Below are 18,799 nucleotides of genomic sequence, written 5' to 3'. Positions count from 1 at the left end.
AGCTTCCCTTTAGCATTTTTTTCATCTCACCCTCTGGAATAATCGAATCACTGGAAAAAAGAGAAACGAAAAAAGTGGACGAGTAGCCGGGTCGCAGGACCACGTGCCACATGGATGTCCATACACCCTGCAATTCAATAGTGGTCACTTTTTTTCCACGGAGTATGCACGTATCACGTGAAAGTGAGTCCGCCGTGCAATAATATAGGCACCTACATAGAAAACTCTACCATGCATAGTGAATTAAATTCTTGTCTTCGGTTCATTCAGGCTTTCAATTGTTTTCGTAGAAAGTGCTGTGCTTCGATCTTTAATGCATCGTACATTTTATATTTGTTTCGCGCGGTACCTATCTTACGTTTGATCAGCAAATGTTCCGTGGTACATGATCAATAAGATTTGACGGGCAGCTGCCTTGAAAACGTGGAGCAGCGAACGATGGACATGGAAAAAGCACGATAAAAAATTTGCTTTTCTTAGTACGGCTGTAATAAAAGGCAAACGTTCGGCATCGTGAAATATAATCACCAAAGTGTCCCGGATCAATTCGGCATTATTAGCTAGAGCCAAAAGAGGGTCGTCCATTACTGGACAGCTGGACAATAGTGGCCCTATATTCGATTTTTTTTTCTTTCTCTGGATAATGTATAGATGCGTTATGCGACTAATTTTGTACGTAGAATATGTATTTTGCAGTTATATTTCACGAAATTCCATTATCATTGACTTTTAATAACAAAATGCTTTCATTCGTACATTCATAATGAAACAATAATCAGTTGATTTTTTCTTATGTCTCTTTCGTGGTGGATCTATAATTTATTTATGTAGAATATACTGTGAAAAACTGTTGTACATTCGTATCACCTTGTTATTTGTTGGAAGAAGATAAATACGGTATAAATCCGTATTTCAACCCCAATTTTCTCAGGCAAGAGCTGTAAAACTTTTTATACAACGCCTTCACGGGAAGGCTGCGCGATATTACTTTAATTAACAATAACAATTCCTTGTCTTAACTTTTGTATCTCTGGCAGCAGATAAAACGACGCAGGGGAGGTCAGGGAAATAATACTACAAATGAAGTGAACGATAGACCTAACATGTGATTTAGATTTTTATCACACTATTTCTACAGCTCTAGACAGCTTCAGTACACCTTCAGGACCGACCTTGTGTAACTACACCGGTCCGCAAGGTGTTAACATATTCGTATCATATACAAACGTTATCAATTCCAAGTAGAACTCGTTCAAAACGTTTGTAGCTGTTCGAATGAAAATTATATACAGCGAGATTTCCAGTATTTTCTCGACACTTTTTTTCTTATAAATTGAAAAATGTATAAAAAAATTGTATGTTAAACAACTATATTAAAAATGCACAAAAGACTAAATTAAAATGCACTAAAAACTAAAAAATAATTCTTTTCTTGTACCACAATTTGGACGGTGTTTTTTCACTTTAAATAATTCATTTTAAATAAAATCGTGGGGCACCATGTGAAACAAGAAGTTGAAGTATTGGTTAGCAAGTGGAACATCATCAACTACAGTTTATCAATTTTAAGTCACATTACAATCTGTATCCTGTAATTAAAACATTTTGTTTCATTAATGCGAATGAAAACTTTCTCGCAACAAATTAATTTTGACGTTTCCTTGTGTATTAAAGTGATTCATATCCTGTTATGAAATATTACGCCCCACGATTTTATTTAAAGTGAATTATTTAAAGTGAAAAAACACCATCGAAATTGTAGTATAAGAAAAGAATTATTTTTTAGTTTTTTGTGCATTCTTAATAAAATCGTTTAATATAATTTTTTTTACATATTTTTTATTTTCTAGTTTTTAGCGCTTGTGGATTTACATTTCACAGCTCAGACTTCTTTACAAATATCTTTTGAGTCGAAATATGAAGCTTCATTTGTCTCGTAGTCTCTTTGAATTTTGAATGGCGACATGCGAGTGCCGCAGAAAGGGTAGGGATAATGACGAGTTTATAACGAGTGAATACTGTGCCACAGATGAGGTACAGAATAGATTGCACATTTTATAGGAGTTCGTGGCACACGAACTTACCGACGAAATACCGACTTCGTGATAAATTAGCGGCTCTGACGTGTATTCTACATTCACGACCGGTGGCTCTGGGAACTAATTCAACCACAGACGAGGTACGGAATAGACCTAACATCTTATGGACTTTAGCGACCTAACTTTCACTACCTTACCGATATAGAAATTCGAGACTGATTGTAGTGTACTAACCTAGTAGCTAGTAAAGGATGCCGAATGCATAAGCATTTGCTTACGAATAAGTAGCGACTAAGAATACCGCCCTTAGCAATTTTCATCATATTTAGTTTCAATTCTAACCGCTAGTAGGACTACGTTGGAATTCCACTCTGAATCGATAACGTTGGGTGCGACACGAAAATGGTAAGGAGGTTTGCGAGCCTCCGGAGCGCGTGACACAAAATTACATTGGGTGATAGGTTTATCCTACACTTCGTCGGTGGTTCGGTCTAGTCGATGCACAGACGAGGTATAGAATAGACCTATCGAGCAATGTATTTTTGTGTCGCCGGTTTAGGGGGTCCTACGACCCCCTTGCCATTTTAGTGTCGCATGCAACGTTACCGGTGAAGTCTCAAAACAGATTGTAACGCTACGCGTGGTAGGAACTAGAATTAAGCACGAGTAAAACTAGTTTATGTTTTGAGAGTCGATGCCCGCGATTTACAAATGTTTCTGTTAGAGTAACAATTTAAAAATCGTCTTATGAACATATTTCGTTCAACGGAAAAGAACGGAGGAAGAAAATAAAACGATATCACTTTCATCTTTTAACCTTGCAGTCCTATTCCGGTTTATTTAACGCAAAACAAATTTATTTAACATACAAATTTATATAAACAACAACATTATTTGTGGAAGACATGCTTTCATGATGTAACGTGGAATACCTCGCAAAGGAATTGTAACTTTGTATATTTCAATAAAATGCTGAAGCAGAGAGGACTTTAAAAATTGTGAAAAACTCAACAGTTCCAGTATCTCGCTGAAATATTCCAACTTGCATTTATTCTTCCATCTTAACACTATATTTGTATTCTGGGGTTCGGTAGGAACAATCGAACAACATTTTAAGTTACATATTTTATTCTTACATTCTACCATAGTATTGCAAGTTGAAGAAATTTTTATATACGACTAGAATATTTGACAATCGCAGCCATCGGCTCGGTTCTCACCGATTACCAGGTCTCACCGCGAGGAGGTTGCTGCTCTTGGAGACCCGTAGAGAGATAGATGGAATCAAAGTTCCATCGATCTCCCTGTACATGAAGCCTACTAAACCAAAGAGATGGATGGGAACAAAGTTCCATCGATCCCTTCGGTTTAGATATAGAATCTAGGGAACTGCCAAGCAATCACTCGATTAAAAGAAATTCAGGAAAGAAGGAAAGGCGAAGGGTAAGCATGTAACAAGTATTGGACGGCGCAGTTCCTACCACCCTGCTGTCCAAGTCGAAAGGGAAAAGCGCTCGGCGCCTCCCAGACGATTCCTGTTGCTCCGATGCGACTCGTCAGGAGCAAACACTTGACCTGACTCAAGCCGTCCAACACGGAGATTGGGTAATCGGACCGGGTGACTTACGCAGGCAGTGTACCAAAAGGTGCACCCCCTACGCCCGAAACTTTTCCCTTTGGACAAGAACACCAAGGGATGAAACTGATCCACCCATACCGATTCCATGCTCAGTCACTTGCTTCCGCAAACGGAAGCAGCGGTAACCTCCTCATCACAGATGAGGAGCCAATAAACGAACAACAAAGTTAATGATTTAGTGACTGCTTGGCAATTTTACATGGGACCTTAAATACTTCATACTATAATAAATTAGCCTAGCCTACCTTAGATGTCTTCTTTCACTGTCACTTTGCACGATCACTTTTCACTATCACTTTTCACTAGTTTCTTTTTAAATATATCTTGTTATTAACTCCATTCCCCGAGTAACGGTGAACCTGAAAAGCTGAAACAATCAACTACTATATGTTAGTAACGGTGTGGTCGGCCTGGAAAGAAATTAAGGAAAAGCTTATTGAGTTGGAGACGATCGAGATAATTTCGACCAACAGCAGAGCACGCACGAGCATGCAAAACCACCGCAGAGATAAGTACTTGAAGGAAAGAGCAGAGAATGTAGACTCATCGATGAGATGCATGACAGAGTGACAGAAGTCACAAAAAACCATCGAAGACATAGACGAGATGAAATGAATCAGGGAAAACCATCGAAGACATCGACGAGATGATATGAATCAGGGAAAACCATCGAAGACATCGACGAGATGAAATGAATCAGAGAAAACCATCGAAGACATCGACGAGATGAAATAAATTAGGAAAAACCATCGAAGACATGAAATGAATCAGGGAAAACCATCGAAGACATCGACGAGATGAAATGAATCAGAGAAAACCATCGAAGACATCGACGAGATGAAATAAATCAGGAAAAACCATCGAAGAGATTCACGAAAATGAAATAAATCATTTAAACCCATCAAAGAAATGCATCAAATAAAATAAATCATGCAAACCCATCGAAGAAATACACAAAATAGAACGACTCGCGCAAAATTCTCGAAAGTATGCATGGAAATAGGACAGATGATGGAAAACGACCGAAGAAATCAGATTTGACATTCGCAAAACAATAAAATTTTAAATGACTTACCGAACCCCAAAATTTCATCAGCACCAAGCGAATAAACGAACCCAGGCCAGAGGGGCGAGAGGCTGGCGGAAGAACCAGGGTTGAAATCCTGACCAGGTCCCCAGCAAGTTCAGCAGCTCCGGGGGAGGGGGAAGAAGAACCAGGTCCCCAAGAAGTCCAGTGGATCCAGGTGGCTCGGCAGCTCCAGGGGGGAGGGGGAGGAAGAACCAGGGTTGAACCCCTGACCAGGTCCCCAGGAAGTCCAGTGGATCCAGGTGGCTCGGCAGCTCCAGGGTGCCCGGAGGTCCTTCAAGTCCGGAGGACCGACGACGACTGAGTACATGAAGATCTGTGAGCTCCTTATGTAGACTTCGAGGAATGATGTCCCCCGATCAAAACAAGGTCGACGGTTAGTTACAATTGCGAAATCCAGCGAATTCTTCGGCAAAAATGGATTTTCGGCTAAAATATCCATTCCAGTGGCTAATGCTGTGACAAATAATGTTAACAACATTTACACTAACCGCCCAGTATAAATTATTATTAACTATAATCGATAGAACTCGAGATATCAAGCAATTTGTAACATTTGGCCTTGGATTTGCAAATGATTTTCTGCGCCGACTGAATTCTCTTTTATTCTCAATGTTTAATCGTTCGATACATTAATGTTAATGCTTATACATATCACGTAGTATTATTTATAATGTATAAATACGTTTTAGTTGAACTTAGTGTAAGTGAATAGTTGCAGGAATATTTGGAGAAATATGAGTGAGATACTTGTTTCTCCCCTTTAGTTACTAACATCGGCGAAGTATAGGCTAAAACGATAGACCTATCACCTTATGGGAATTCGCGTTCACATCACTAACACGTAGAGGCACGGTACTCTATGAAACACTTTTTGGCAGGCACAGGCACTGACTCTACAATCGTGTTGCACACGATTACAAAATCATTTTCTGTTTTTAAACATCCTTCAGTTTCTGAAAAAGTCTTCTAAGTAACGGGTATATCTGAATGGAATCCTGTTAAATTAAAAGGCCTCCCACATGGTCCAGTAATCGATGAAATTGATGCGCGAATTGAGAAATCACGAGATAATATGCACTATGCCATGCACACACTGAACCGATGAATTTCTCAGGGCTAGACAAACTTTTAAGACACTCATGCATCATGCAACTTTCTGCGAGACTTTTAAAATTAGATGTTACTGTAAATTTCAGTGTTGGCGGTAAACTAATATTAGGGGCAAACGGAATCCAATTATTATTACTTCACTGGAATGATTAAACAGTGCATTAGAAACTTGTGGGAATATCAGTAACAGCGTGAATTTTTAATACTTTTTTCGGCGCACGATACGTGAAAGGGTTCGCAAGGGTACGCAAAGTGCTAATAAACAATGTCATCTTGCAATTTATAGCTTGCACGGGCTTTGAAGAAATGCCATTTCTGAACGCCATAGTGTCTTGATCCACGAAATGGATTTTCGGAGAGAAATCCGCGTGAGTCGTTGACCAACCGAGCCAAAGCATACTGTAACAAAAGCCTACCCTCTTATGTCAAACTCTCTCTCTAAACAAGTCACACGTATACAAGTACGCAACACCTTTCAGCATTTCAACACATTTCAGAGTAGTTGCTGAGTTGGACGCTGTTCATGAACAGAGGTCGCTAAATTCAGTCCTCAAATTATGGGTCGGTAACACAGATTGGGTGGCGACACGAAGTCCCATAAGGTGATGGGTCTATTCTATACCTAATCTGTGGTCGATGCCTCATCTGCGATTTTACTGTATTTCGATATTATTATCTTCGGGAAATTTAGTACTCTGTCAAAGCAGAAGAACTGGTTAACTATCGTCGGTTATATAGAATTGAACGGAAAATAACATCGAAAGAACAGTCTCCGTCTTTTCCCATACTATGATACGATACCTCGCTCATTTCAAACTTTGTAGCCAAGTTTGTTCATTATTAAGCTTACAAGATCAAATGTACTCATCAAAAATGGCTTTTGTACAAATTAAAGAAGTTCCGTTAGCATCCGTTCGGTCCAACTGCGTCTCGATCTCTGCAATTGTGCATCCATAGTTGTGTTATTCACTTGTTAAATGTTTCAAGCCATAAATGAATGTTCTAAACGTTTCGTATAGAGTGCCATTGGTGCAAGTATTTTCTGAAGTCACTTCTCCATCGTTTTCATTATCAGTTCAGTGAGCAACAAGCTCGTAGAAATGAATGACTTCTGTCGAAGTTAAATTCGCGAGGAAGAATTACTCAATTATAGCTGATGATAATTAAAGCTGAAATATCAAATTTAGAATCGTCCTTGAACCCTTTCAAAATTTCTTATCCAAAAGAGTGCAGGTCACACATTTTAAACCTCATACTTCGTATATCGTTTAATATGGTCCAGTCTGATTTATAATGCTCTCATTAAAGTCGTAGATGACAGGTAGTCTCGTAACACGTGTAACTTCCAAAATACGTGGAACGGAGGGTCTCTACATCGCGTCTTTAACGAAGTGAACCTTGGATATTGAATTGATGGGTTGAGATGAGCAGATATTGAACTTGGCCCCACCGCTACACGGCGCGGCGTTGATGCCTTTTGTGACGAGAGTAGCAAGGGCAAAAAAAAAATGGAAAACGCTCGAGCGTGCTTTCATGGACGCACTAAAATATTCATTGTCTGAAAATAGGCGTTTGTTAAAGTGTGTATAGTCGCTCTGTGGCTCAAGTGGCGAGAGGTCTGAAATACAGCACGGCCGAGTAGGTGTGGAGGCGTTCTATTATATCTCAAGGCACGAATCCGCCCGGAGACTGGGGTTCACAACCCCGCAGAAATTCAATATCTTGTTACGTGGGCGCGTAATGGGCGTTCTTTCGATCGCTCGATGATGGCCGCGAGTTCAAAGTCGACAATGACGAGCCACCCTCCCGTCCTCCCTGGGAAACGCACTCGAGGTCTTTTTTCCCGATTCATTTTCACCCTTATAGCCACTTGTGCCGTTGACAGTGAAGGGAAACTTTCTTTTTCAATGATAACGTCTCTGAATACTGTGCCCGTGCTCGTCTATTAGCGGAGGGACACCATGAAATTGTCATTCACGCGGTAATAACTAGAAGAGTCGGGGACGGGCTCTCTTAATTGTGTTCGCTCGAATGAAAGACATTGATCGCAATCGGAATAGTATCTAGCCATCGTTCGCACGGCGAGTAGGGGCGGTGCAATAATATCGATGCTGCTGATTTAAGCTGCCTCTGAATTAATTATTCTTCTGTCTGATAATCGATTTTCGTTACATTTGAGTGGAACCCCTCTTCCCTCGATGCACGAGTTATCCATCCACTGACGGCACCGCGATTTATTTCCGCGGATAAGTACCGTGCCGTAGTAGAAGCGTAGAGTAAGGCATTAACGAAGCGGATTAATTGTATTGTCACGTCTTTAAACTGCGACTAAACCGCGCCACGCGAAGCAAATAAGTGCCGCGGCGGTGTTTGGGAACTTTCAAATAACGGGGCTGAAAAATTTGAAATTTTCATAGCACTGGAGTGTCTGGTGGGGTTCCGCGCTGGAATATAATCCCGGCTCTTCCGGTGGGGCTTACAAACGCCCGAGGGTGGCGCGAGGGTAAGGTTGACTAGGACCAAAAAGGGTTGCCTCTAGTACCGCGTGGCGACAGAGCTTCCTCGCGATGAGGCACGTTATTTTCTCCGAAGAATATGGATTTCATGCATGAATAAAGAGAGGAGGAGCCGGTCTTCACCCTTCGTCCCAACAATCTCCCCCGCCCGTCTGTCTTCGGGACGACTAATTCAGGTGCAACGCGCCGCTGTCACCGCCACCGCCACGCGGGCGAACGGGCAACGATGACGCGGCGCACCTGCATCCGCGAATTTGCATGCACGGGCACGGGGAACCGCGTGTTTGCCAGTGTCGCATATTCGATGTATACCCTGTCCTCGATGCTGCTGTCGCAAAATTTTTTATTCCACTCCCGTGCACACATCTTAGAAAAATAGAGGGAGGCAAAATCCTCCTTCGAGCTGCATAATATCCCCGCTCGTACAAGACTTCGCAGCTCGAACTGGCGCCAGGTATAACGCACTTCGCGCCCCGTTTCAATTTCCAGCGGTACCTATAATAGTTCCTCTTCGGCGGGAGGCTGATAATCGAATTATTCGAAAATTATTCCCCCCGGTGTCACGGTTAGGGAGTAGTTGGGAGCCGAAACGTATGCCGTGTAATTACAATCGATGTCAATGAACACACTGGCCAACCAGATGGGAGCCGAAACGATCGCGAATTGTGGCGGAACGATTTAAATTTATTAAAACAGTGGTAACCACGTTCGCCCGATGGCTGCACCCGGATCCTTTGAGTCGCAGACACGCCGCCCGGCGTTTCGCAAAAACATTCCACTTTAACGAGGTTTTCTCCCCTGAATCATAAACGCGATCCGTCCGCACAGGCTTTCTTCGCTTTTCCGAGCCTCGCTGCGGTATATAGGCAGGACCATTCGCTGTGTCATTCCGCGGGAATTTTTTGGCGGTACACCGCCGACGCGACCTGCGAAACTGAACCGAGCTAGCTTGGTGCCGATTCAATTGATTTCCGATTCAGACGAGACTTCTTTTCTGCCATGGGTAGACTATGGGATGCTCCGAGCGAGCGAGAGGCACACGGGCTAAGGGACGAAATGAGAGACACAGCCTGCGTGAGGGAGCGAGTGACAGGAAGAGAGAGGCAGAGGGAGAGGAAGAAAGATAGGCACAGAGGGTAGGAAAGGGGTTCGGGTTGAATCTACCCAGCGCGGTGTGTACCTCTATTCAGAATCATGCGGCATGGCTCGTAAATGGAATAATCAGTGACACGAGGGAACATGGAATACGCTGTTGTCCCGGTTCCTCCGCCTCCCCCACGGCGCCCGGTTTCCCTAACCTCCTCCTGCCGTACCTCGTCGCTTCTTCCTCTTTCCAACTATGTCGTTCTGTCCGCCAGCACCCCCTATGGAAGCCATCCCCCTTGGTAGTTGTGGTGATGAATAATCCTCAGATCCAACGGCGAGACGGCAAGTTGCCGAGGTTAACAAGTGAAAACGTCAACGGCGAGCGCGACAAGAACCGGAGGCTCGAGTTACCGGCGCGTTCTCGCCATTTTATTACGGCTCAACGGTGGCGAAATTCAATTCTCCCCCCCCGACGCCGGTGAATCCTCGGCCCTCCGCGGTGCATTCTTCGACCTGCAACGGAAGGTCGAAATGAATGAGCGCCGACCGCGAGGAGGCGGGCGTGGAGCAGGATGGATTCTTAGAAAGCGCGACGAAAGTACGAGCGCGCTGGCCGGATTCCATCCGCGGAGTTTGAGAATTCAATATTGTTTTATATTGGACTGCTCCCTTTCAACGGAGGAAGAAAGTATTGCGAACTCGTTCCCAGAATATCTCCGAGTTGTTTATTTACCGTTCACTTCATTGTCACGATGAGAAGCGTGACGTTGACGCAATAACTTGTAAGCTAAACAAGCGAAGCGATGAGAATGGATGCAGGCGACAGGGCAGGGCCGAAACTCCATAACTTCCACCCTTCAGTCAGCCTGTACTCCCGTTAAAAATGAGAGGGCAATCAACCGGGCGTATAAATTGAATCTCATGGGGTGACGTTTTCCGCGCGCGGCGTGATATCGGCACAATCTCTTTGTTAATTTCAATTTTAGGCTATCTGCCTGTAATTCGAAAGATTTACCGGTGCCAGCTGTAATTTGTACGCGCCACTTCGCGCCACCTGTAATTCCAATATTCGACTTCGTGAAATCTCTAATTTGCGGACTTCAAATAAATGATCTTCCAATCATTCGTTCGTGCTCGGTTTAGGGCACCGCTGCTATCCAAATCGTCGATTCCGATTACGCTTTAAAACCGAGTTCCCATGGCGTCCATTCGCAACGCGCGTCGAATGCCGTGACAAGAGTTCTCCGCCAAGCCTTCATCAGCCTGGGACGATCGATCTCTACAAAGTAGGAACGAAAAATTCTTCGCGACTTGTCGACAGAGGGTACAACATGGGAAATGAAACGAAGCTGAAAGAAAAGAACGAGAGGGAAGAAGAGGGAAAGAGGAAAGAGTAAACGTTCGGGAGAGAGATGAAAGGAGGAAAAGATAGAGTGGTAACGAAGGATGTGGGAGAAGAAGGAACGACCCCAAAGGAGGGGTTGAACCGATGGTACTTCCAGACGTAAATTGCAAATGTTCCGGAGAACCGGATAATCGGATAATCAGCCAGACTGTTCTGTCTCCGCTTGCCATTTCCAATATCTACTATCCTCGAGACATCGACCTGCGGATCGACGACGGGTTATTGTCGAAATAAAAATACTCGCTGCGCTACGCAAGCATTTTAAAGCTTTTTTTTTTATATTGCCTCATCGGGAAAGATTCCCCTTTCGCTGGAGCTCGCTCTACTTTTTGCCTCGTAAAATACTATTATCCGCCTAGACACGCGATGACTTTCCCTATCGAGATTCACCAGGCGCAATCGCTTTAATCGAGAATGAAAATATAATATTATCGTTTCGTTAACATATCGCTTCGATTTCCCGGAGCGTCGGTTTCGCAGTTCAGCTGAACGTACTCGAAACATGTAAGCCAATTATAACTCAGCTGGGGAACAATAAATCCCTTTTTTTCCTGCCCTCGTGTACAATACCGCCAGTGAATGGGCATGTCTCCATAGTTCGCGATGTTCAATATCGTATGCCGCAGACCGCATGCCGCAAACCGAGCACAGCAAGTCTGCACTAACTGCTCTTACGGCAAGACAACTTGATTGGTTACTCGAGCCTGTACTTAAATTTAATCGACTCTTTCCTATGCTCTTTATTGCCCTCGGCAGAATCGCTGGTAAGCTATTCTCGACTGCTTTCGACCGGAGTCTCATTTCACATTGATTAACTTCGATCTCACACGAAATTTGTAATACGTTGCCGAGTAACCAGTAGTCACGGAATTCGATGGTTCTTTGGAATTATTTTTAAGCGTCCCAGAATTTTGGAAGCACGCCACCCTTTTTGGTAGCCCTTCCTGCCTGTTGTCTTCGTTAAAGCCCATTGAAACGGACCGACCGAACCGCCGCGTATAAATTACGCGGTGCGAACGCGTTCTATAAACGCGACGCGGCAAGGCGAAATCGAACAGCGCTGATAACTGGTAGCTATTAACGATAACAACTTCAGGCTGGACGAACCGCTTCGCCCGGCGAAACTGTCCGTAACTGTCAGCTGCATAGTTCCAGATAAACTTCTGTCCGTCTGTCTCCACTCCGCGGCGCAAAGTTCTTCTCATATAAGCAGTTCAGAGTCCCAGGGCGGGGGTGTTCTTCTTTGTCTACTTTTCATCAAAGAACCACGGGGACCGAATGAAACCCGTTTCCAAGGAGCGATACGTGGTATTGCCTGTACCAGCACATTCAAACGTTCCATCTGTAAAAGTTCCTCCTAGGAAAGGTGCTGGCTTCCCCCGGCCGTCCTGTAACTTTGCAGCCTCCTTCTTCGAAGCAGTCAATTTTTCTCGGTGAAATTTAAAACAATATTTCCAGAGAGAAAAGGAAGACGAATAAAAGAGGAGTGCTATAAATTCTGTTTTTCGCGTTCTCGCGATCCTCAAGTGTTTCCTTTGCTTCTATAAAGAGATGCCGTGGATATGATTGGAGTAGGACGCCGTGACGAAGGAAATCCAGTAACACGAATGTCCCAATTTCTGGTCATTTCGTATTTCTCTTATTATTATATGCGTTTGTACTATAGTTGCAAGAAAATAATTCTAAATTATTTAATCGCTATTTTTCATGAGCAGAAATACGAACATTTAGAGGATTATATATTTAATTACAAATTACTAATAGTTAAACATCTTGAAATATCTTTCTTAAATAGTTTTTGAATTGGTTGATTTATTATTAAAGAATTAATCAATTACTCCGCAAACTTTGATCACAAACAAATTTTTTACACCTTCTTTATGACGAGTTACCTCTTAAATGAGCAGAAATTGGTACATTCACCTTATGGGAGTATTAAAGGAACATCAAGGGGAGAATTTGATACGCGGAGACGCCGAGGTCATTTCGTGGTCATTTATGTTAACCAGGCAATGTCAAATGGGGCGTGGATTGCTCGGGAACAGTGAAGTGGAAGACGAACCAGAATCCGTGATTAATCGAAGACTGCAATTCGCAGGTAGCAGCATTCTCGGAGGAATATACAGACCCGTTGCATTCACCCCTTGTCAGAATATGCAAATAATTACCGTTCCTACATTTGTTATACCCGTCGTAAATTTACCAGGAGAACCGCTGTATTTGGATTATGACAAGGGTTTGACTACGCGGCTCTCAAAGGACGAGCCGTAACGTCCTGCGGCCGGAAAGTACTCTTGAGGTCTTGTACAGCTGGTAACGGTGGCTATGCTAAGCAGCGCAGTGTTACCAGACGGACGTGATCGATAATCGAAGCGGGCCTTTTAATTGAGTCTACGCACCGAATCCCGCGCCGAATGAAACCCTTTCACCGTCCATCGGAGCCAAAGAAAGAGTTGAAGAGGTTGTCGGGACGAAGCATAAGAACGGATCGCGAGCCTTTAAGGCTACTCCATCGGATTTAAGTGTAACCGTCGAGCTATGAATATTTAACGAGTGATCTGTGGAGGTAGAAATCAGAGAAGAACAATAAGTTCCATCTGGTTACATTATTATTCGGTTTTAATAACCCGCGTTACGGCCTTATCCATTTAAATCAGAGCCAAGGGAGTAACTAGTTTATTTTCTTATATTCATGCGAGCTTGCTACACGGCAGCCGGCCCGGAAATTCCCGCGGGGCACGTAACCTATCATGATCTCAAGTTTCTAATTACTAGATACTATCCTTGGCTGCTGTTAATACTCGCGATTATACCGGTGTAATAATCGTTTAAAAGTGTTACAGGTCGCGCGCGTAAAACTGTCGGTGCTAATGGAGTCGCGGGTCTAATGCAACCCCTAACGCGGAGCACTGAGAATCGCGTACAGGGGTGTAGGGTGTCGAGTGTCATTGTAATTCGACGATGAGTAGTTTCATCTTTAAATCGCCTGCGCTATCAGGATAATGGGATTAGTTACACATCCATATCGGTATCAATTCTATACCTGACAGACGACGCAACTGACCGACTTCGGATCCTTTTGAGGCAGCAACGTTTGGTGGAGGCTGAAGCAGCGCTAGGCCGCGCTCTGATAATTAATTGCCGTGCCAGCGATCGCATTTGCGGCTCTACTTACCTGAAAGTGTCATTAGTGTTGGCAGCAGTCTGAGAATTCCTGTTTGTCAACCGGATGTCTTGATGCCGCGCGGTGTAACGTTTCGTTATTATCGGGGAATAGAAGCTCGCGGCCCCGTCATCCGGTGAAAGAACAATTTCCATCGTTCGCGTTCCTCTTTCTCCTCTCCTTTAGCCGCACGTTCGGCTCCTGTTTTTCATATCTTTGTGCCCTCTTTCTCCTCTCCTTTCTTTGTCTCCGCGGAGCACAGGATGCCTACCCTAGTCGCGTTCACAAGCATCATTCCTCCCTTCGCCGTCTCTCTTTCAGTTACGGGCGACCAGCACTACCACCCTTTCGCGTTTCTTCTCTACGCTTTGCTGTCTCCGCCGCGCGACTTCGCTTTCCTTCCTTCTCCCCTTTCATTCGGCCTTGCTCGGACAATGAAAGGCCCTCGCTCGGACAATGAAAGGCCCTCGCTCAGAGGTAAACGGGAAACGATAGGGAATTCCACGGCGATAATTGTTGGAGATTTCGCTTCTATCGCGGACTAGAAGTAGATCTGGATGCGGTTGAATTTTAATCACCGCTTCTTTGCTAGGACATTTTCTCCTCCCCCCTTGGATCGGCTGTGAAAGAATTGCCCCTTGCGTCGGCGGTCTTCGTCCGCGTTTTCATTTCGATTACTCAACTTTGTCCTTGGCTCGATGAAACGTATGCGTTTTTATGTCTTCCTTCCCTTTGAAATGTGGATCGCATTGTCTTAGCCGTCTCGGGTCTCATTAATTATTCTTTCGCGACGCGATTATCGCGTGTAGGTACCCAGTCACGAACCGTGCGCGCGACAGCGCGCCGAAATATGTATACATCCCCTAATCGGGGGTTGGGAAATTGTAATTGCAATGACAGAAACTCCTACGCGAACCGTTAGGCAACCGGTGTATGCAGTTCCGCATTAATTATCCGGGATTTCGGTTCCGCGCCACTCGAAATTAATTTGTACGCGAATTCATTTGGATTTTACGTTAACTAGTTATGTAATATTCCGTTGGAAAGTAAAACACGATACTCGAGGATACATGGCAAGTGAAGCCATTCGTAATATTAACCCGCGCATTTGTCATGGGATTTCCAACTTTTGCACCATCCACTTGGTTAAAACCTATCGATGCTGCAGCTACAAATCTACCAAACTGTTTGCACGTATCTACAATTAATCGGCAGTGATCGATAACAAGCAATCACGCGCATGATTGGAACCCTCCCTAATTTTGTCAGTCCGAATTGCTTCGACATTGTGCGGAGAAAATGGGGACGGAGTGTCATCGTGTATCTCACTTGCATCCGGGAAACCAATATGACGACGTAGGTGTGTATCTCGGGTACGGTGGCGTTATAAGTGCAAAGCTTTGTATACTGCAGGAGGTATTAAAATTTCCCTGTCTGCTTTGCATTCACGCGTGCCAGCCGCGTCGTTTCGCGCTTTTAATGTTTCGAGTTGTATTAATCGCCACCATTTCGCGCCTTCGTGCGAGGCGTACGGGAGCAGCGGCGAAATTTCACGCACGTATCGCAGTCAATATTCGGTAATAATTCATAGCGAATGGCTGGCATTAGGGTGGATGGGTTTATGAATAGTTTTATGAGGGGGAGTTCGAGGACCTGAAGGATCACTGCGGTTGTTTACGCGTTCCGGTGTCACCGAATTTCGAATCGGGTTGTTTCACGCACCCCTTCCCCCGAAGAACTTCCCTCATCGTGCAGGTCAATAAACCCGGGACAAAAGGCACCGCGGCTTAATGCGTCAACGTTGCGCGAACATTGGGGCTTGAGGAACAACGGCAACACGCTTTGTGTGTCACGCCTGTGTACTCGTATCTCAAAAGTTCCCGCGAGCACCTCTAACACACTCGAATACTAAATGAGTCGGGTCATCGAGTCGCACAATATGGCCTCCATTGCCCAGTAATTATTAAGAAAAGTTTCACCCCTAGGTGCGAGGGTCGCCTGGACGAGGCGCGGAACTGTAAAGGGGTCGCTGGTGTGCTGGAGAGTGCACAGGGGTGAAATTTCGCGCGTGCTCGCTTTCATATATACCTTTACGCCCGCCAGATGCCGAAGGTCGACTGAAATTAACTTTCGTTACACGACTGCGCTCGCGGAAACGCTATCCGTAATGCGTCGCGCAAAAGTTTCGTCGCTCGCGCGTGTCACCCGTAGAAAATAGAACGGAGCCTGGCGATGCATTCCCCCCCGGTAGGGACACTCGCGGCAACGTATTTTGTGTAACAACGAGGTTAATAAAATTCTTTTCAGTGTAATACGTACCGTAACCTTTCCACCGAAAAGGTTGTTAAAGCCGAAGAAGGAGGATTTGGGAGAGTTCACGTTAGTTGCCTGCCGCAGTCGGGTTTATCATGACAAAGCTACGATTCCGAACAATAACTGCGCTCGAAATAATGACGAAGCCCGGGTCGTTGATGTATTCGGACATTTGTTACTATCAGCTCTCCGCTCCTCCTTGAAACAATCTTGCTAAAAGAGAGTTCCCTACCCTTCGCTTTCTATTTTTCAAAACCACGCCGCACTTGACTACCTGGCCGATAATTATCGGCCAGTTCGCCTTTCGCTTCACCCCTTGACATCATTTTCTGGGTGAAGCGATGGCGCGAGGTTCGAGTCAGGACAAAACAGGTCTGTACGTGGTCGGGGCGCAAGCGAAACGCGCGGCTGATAGAGAGAGGAGGCGAGCTACGCTGGAGGTTGAGGTTGAGGTAGAACGCGGGGGTGGGCGCAGTACAGGGGCGGAATTTCGCGCGTGCTCCGCTTCATCCCCCTCGGTTGCCGCCACCGTTGCCGCCGCCGCCGCCGCTGCTGCTGCTGCTGCTGCTGCCGCTGCTGCTGCTGGATGCTGAGGGTAGCTGGACCGCGCGCGTGAGGTGTCAGTTCTGCGCGCGACCTCTCCCCCGAAGGTGTCAACCTACTCGCGACCTACTCCAAGGTGTTTGCCCAAGTCTCGTGCAACCGACGCCGCCGTTCTCGCGTGTTTTAGTCCCCTCTTTCTCACTCTCATCCGCTTGGCCCGTTGTTTCCAACGAACGCGTCGGGACCGTCCAGTGACACGCTCAACTTTTCTTCGCGCGAGGAAAAACCGCAAGTCCATCCGTTCATCTGGCACGTGACACGCTCCACCAGCACTATCATGCTCGCCGGGATGTCCACAGGCAACAATGTACGTGAACACGTTTCTATTGCGATCACGCGCATTATTCCGCTGCTCCCTTGCTTCCACCACCCTGGTTTTCTCTCTCCTCAACGAAGACAAGCGAGTGGATCTGGAAACGCTTTCTATTTTCTTTCTCTGTCCCCGTTGCTTCCGTTCCGGGACGTCGGATCATTTTGCCCGGACCAGGGCGAACGATCTTGACGCAAACGCTGGCTAATGACGCGCGACACCAAACGCAGAATTCGGGCGGTCGGGATCTCGCTCGTTTATCCTGGTTCCACCTCGTGGAGTTCCCTGCATGAAGCGCGCGATATCGACGCTACGTAAACGTTGCTGATATCCAAATTGCGGATCTGTGTGCACGCGGCATGGCTCTGATACGCTCGACAAAAACCAAATCGCTGCTATCGAGATTCTTCGATGATACACGTATTTGCGTATTCGACGGTGATCGATGAGCGAGATAGCGATAATTCAATCCTTGCAAAGTTCTTTATGCTCTTTGCGTGGATGTCACGACCCCTTACCTTTCCCCGGTTCCACCCTTTAAATTCTAGCAGCCAAGTATCACGTAATTTTCGTTGGCCGCGTATTGACGATGCATCATTGTCACATTCCATTTCCTTTCGGCGGAACAGTGAAATTCGCGGAAAGAATGGGGGATTCTCCTAGGCAGATATGAAAGGTATATATCGTCGGAGCTAGTTCCTCAGGTGGCGATAATTCATCAGAGTCGAGTAACTCGGCTCCTCGGATGATTAATTAACGCCAGAGTCAGTAGCCCCGTACGTCAGAGCGGCCAGTTTTTCCTTTAATAGCCGGGATAGTTTTCCTGTTGACTTTTTTTGTTGCTCCCTACGAACTTTTCCTGCTGCCGCGTCTCGCTGTACCGTTTTTGTTTACTACCTCGCGTAGTTTCGCACGTCTTGAACTTCTTCGATACCTCCCACGCGCCTCGCGAGCATTTGCTCGAGGAAAACATCATTTCCGCTTAAAATAATCAAATAAGAATTACCTGCCGCACATACGCTCCTTCCTCGAACGAAACGGCTTCGCCGTAGTGCACGATTCGAGAAGGAAAATACGCGGGAGCGCGAGGCGACAGAAGTTAGCAGCTTCCCTCGCGAATGACTTCTGAAAATCGAATTCCATAGTGTTTTGTTTAATCGTTTTAACGGGGAACTTTGGCCCGAGAAATTCCGAGTCGGCGAAGCTGCCGGAACATTAGGAACGATAGTTCGTAAAATGGTCAGCGGATAATGATCGAAGTGCCGTGACGTGATGGCGCGCGATAAATTCCGTCGCTGCACATACGCTCGCACTATGCTTTTCGATAATCTGTACCGATTGTTTGCTCGCGTTCTGCAAGCCCGCAATTATGCAAACGAACGTAAGGGCTCCGCGGGCATTACCATGCGGTATTGGATGGTGGTCGTTCGCGTGTAAAATTCATGATTCGCGTAACGATACGACACTGCCTAGGGAGAGGACAGGCGGCTGGTGAATATTTCGGTGTAACTTCTCGCTTAAAAGC

General features: G+C 45.3%; 1 protein-coding gene across 2 annotated transcripts in view; it reads left to right on the top strand.

Annotated features, from left to right (window-relative positions):
- LOC143373027 (cell adhesion molecule Dscam2) overlaps nt 1-18,799 on the top strand; it is a 159,249-nt gene that overhangs the window by 22,456 nt on the left and 117,994 nt on the right. Inside the window, exon 1 of one of the 2 annotated variants that reach the window (XM_076819791.1) lies at nt 16,959-17,271. The exons of the other annotated variant lie outside the window; for it this stretch is intronic. The gene's annotated coding sequence lies outside the window, so the exon portion shown is untranslated. Of the gene's footprint in view, nt 1-16,958; nt 17,272-18,799 lie in introns of those variants that run through there. 2 annotated transcript variants of the gene reach the window in all.

The sequence above is a fragment of the Andrena cerasifolii genome, chromosome 9 (assembly GCF_050908995.1).
Source record: "Andrena cerasifolii isolate SP2316 chromosome 9, iyAndCera1_principal, whole genome shotgun sequence".
Taxonomy (NCBI): domain Eukaryota; kingdom Metazoa; phylum Arthropoda; class Insecta; order Hymenoptera; family Andrenidae; genus Andrena; species Andrena cerasifolii.
The sequence above is the reverse complement of the archived record's forward strand: the minus strand, read 5'-3'. Positions and strand labels throughout refer to the sequence as shown.